The 3,379-nt window shown below is 41.3% G+C and overlaps 1 pseudogene; it reads left to right on the plus strand.

Moving 5' to 3' along the window:
• Positions 1–799: 799 nt before the first annotated feature.
• On the plus strand, positions 800–1,624 carry LOC148542113 (B box-binding protein pseudogene; annotated as a pseudogene).
• The last annotated feature ends 1,755 nt before the right edge of the window (positions 1,625–3,379 follow it).

The raw sequence follows: 3,379 nt of genomic DNA on the forward strand, positions 1-3,379 counted from the left end.
ATTGAAGATGCTTATCTATGCTCGTAAACAACAGACAGGAGAATCTCTGCAAGACTTTGCCCTCAGTCTCCAGGAAGCACTGCAGGCTATCCAGGAGGTAGATGAGACAGAGGTGAGACAAGTTGATGAAATTCTGGTAAACCAATTTATAGAGGGGTCCAGTGGAGAAAATGTCAAATCCCATTTACGCCTTCTGAGGATGCAAATTCCAGATAGTTCCTTTCTAGATTTTAAAGAAGCTGCTATCAAAGTGGTGGGACCCAATCAGAGTCACGAGATGCCAGGATATCAGGAGAGGAAACATCCACTGGAAACTCATTATTCGGGGATAGTAGAATCCCTAATGCCAAAGATGGCTGTTGTTCAAAGTGTACAAACTGAGGTGCCTGATCATATCCTTGCATTAAAAGTACAAATCGAAGAGCTCACTCAGGGAATGGCTGAAATGAGTACAGAGCTCAAGAAATTGATCAAGCATCATCCACTGCAGCATGAAACTAAATGGCAAAATGAGTGGCAAAGACCTTCGCATGATTGGTGGGACTATCCTCAAGAGAGCAGACTAAGGCCCTTTAATCATTTTGATGCACAAGGATGGCCCATTTGTCGAAAGTGTGATCATTGTGGACATTTGGAACATGGCTGCAACCAGGAAAAACCTTTAAACACCCGTGCCCCATGGGGGCTGGAGACCGACCCTCGGGAGGGAGCAAATAGAATAGTTCCACCCTTGGAAGAAAGGCAGCCCAGGGATGTAGAACTGAGTCCAGTACATCAGAACTAGGTTCAAGGGATTGCTATGCCCATTTCAACAGACCTTGAAACCCAATATAGCACAACCAAAGTTCTGGGCACAGTCATATGGTTCAACGTGCGTCACGGTTATGGGTTCATAAACCGGAATGACACTAAGGAAGACATATTCGTACATTATACAGCCATCAAGAAGAATAACCCCAGGAAGTACCTCCGCAGTGTGGGAGAAGGAGAGGTGGTCGAGTTCAATATTGTCCAAGGAGAGAAAGGTGTACAGGCAGCTAATGTGACTGGACCTGGTAATGTCCCAGTTCAAGGTAGCAAATATTCAGGAGATTGTGGCCATCCCTGGCATTACCAAATCCACAGAAGGTATTATCGAGAGGGGTCCAATCAGCTTTTGCCTTACAGGAGATGCTACTTTCCCTCAAAATCATGGTGGAAGCCAAATAGCCACAGAAGACAGTACCTGTGTGACTCATTACAAGTTGAAGTGTTAGAGAGAACAGTTGGCCAAAAAGCAGAGCAACAAGATATGCCAGTGACACTGAACATTCACAGAGTATCTAGACCCCAATTGTTTCAAGAGCCACCTCATAAGAGTCAATCTAAAGTAGATGACAACCGACCAAAGCTATGGACAGCAGGTCCAAAGGAAGACACAGAGAAAATTACAGACTTCTCCTTGGCAGAGAGGTTGGGTTCTCCCATAGCCAAGTATTGGCCTGTTACGTTAGGCATGAAAATTCCTGGAAAACAAGTGTCTGCTTCCGTGCCAGAAATGTTAGAATGTAATGTACCAGAACCCAGTTTCATACTCAGAAGGTCAGAAAGAAGTACAAAAGGGGTTCCGCCTCTCAGATACTGATATTGATGAGCTATTATTTGTTAATAGTACTGCTTTAATGGTAAATGCATGTAATAGGTAAAGAACTGTTAGAGTTTGGTAATGGACTAGTTCTGGAAGAAAAAAAACCTAAAGAGATTTAGATGCATGAGGACACGCATCATTCTAACAGGGGAATATGTGATACCCCAAAACAGGAGATCACTTCATCATTTATATTTATGTTTTAATATAAACTGCTTTCTTGAAGGAAAAGGGGAGTTGCATACCAGACTAACCCATCCCCCCACACATATACAGACACCTGATGCAGCTGTGGGGGAGGAGCCTCAAGACTGCCATAAGAGAGAGAGAGAGGAAATGGAGGGAACTACCTAAGGCTTAAGCAAAGCCCTGAGAGGTGACAGCCAGAGAGCCCTGACTGACAGAGGATGGAGATTCCCAGGAGTGGGAGCAGGACCTGACAGATTTAGGAGGATCAGGTCTGTGATGATAATACTGCCCTGCACCCCTCACATAGAGTAACAGAGATTCAGGATACCACTTATGACAGAGGATACATATGCAGCCCTGGCAATTACCACAGACATCATCTGAGAGAAGTTGTTTAATCTTAATAAAATAAGTACTTCTGTGACAGAACTGAGGACAGACAGTAATGGCTGACAGGCTATGCACTCATACAGGCAACACATACAGCTCTAACCAGTAACTCTAGGAATACCCTCATCTGACAACTACAGTCACCTAATACAGAATTACTAACTACTGTAATGAGCTTACTGGATGCTACTATTCAATCAACTCCATAGTAATGAATAAGTGCACCATCTTAGCATGGCCATGCGCTTAGAGAGACTCATAATGGGTAATTAGAATGTGTGAGAAGGTAAATGAAAATTGTTGCTTCATGTAAATTGCAATGTCCTATACCCCAATTTAGGGCAGTGTAGTGTGAGCCATTAGGAGAGGCTTTTGGTGATAGTAATAATGAGAATACATATAGAAGTATTTACTGCTTAACTTTGTGATATTAAATTATATTTACTGTAATTTTGTGTGCATAGTTTGGTATAATCTGGAATTTGTGTTTTAATGTTTAACAAATCTATTACATTGATGCTGGATTAGCTGTATTTAATGCAAACAGGTTTTATTACTTGGGAAGCGATCCAGTCAAATAAAAAAGAATTTTCCTTTATTAACCTGTGTGATTCTTGGGTCTGGGGTCAGGTTACCTTCACCTCTCTGCCAAGGAAAAAAGAACCTGTTACGTTTGAAGGAACCTACCCGAAATACTGGATAACGAAGGTGGGTGTCACAGATAGATCTCATCAAATATTTTCAACAATCAGTCTGATTGCTGGCTGTCAAAACTTTGTGATGTAACTGTAAAAATTAGTTGTACCCTTCTTCAAACATTTGTACCCTTCTTCAAACAGTTGTACCCTTCTTCAAACAAAAGTTTGTGGTCTTTATTATAGCTCTTTTAATATTTATATGTGTTTGTATCATATAATTGTCCTTAATCAAACTTCTAGACACATCTTCAGTCTAAGCCCCCTGCGGGGTTTGGGTTGGCAGTATAATGTGGAATTTTTAAGTAGCTTTCATAGTACTATTGCCATGTATGTTCGTTTATTCATAAACAATCTTGGTGAATATTTAAATATAAACTCATTATTAGGATTATGATGATAAAAGTTACTGAGGTAAAATCAGTGCACATTACCAATGTAGGGAGTTTGGGTACCATCCTGGTTCCTTCCAGGGTCA

The sequence above is a fragment of the Taudactylus pleione genome, unplaced genomic scaffold (genome assembly GCF_031769625.1).
Source record: "Taudactylus pleione unplaced genomic scaffold, aTauple2 ptg000015l, whole genome shotgun sequence".
Taxonomy (NCBI): domain Eukaryota; kingdom Metazoa; phylum Chordata; class Amphibia; order Anura; family Myobatrachidae; genus Taudactylus; species Taudactylus pleione.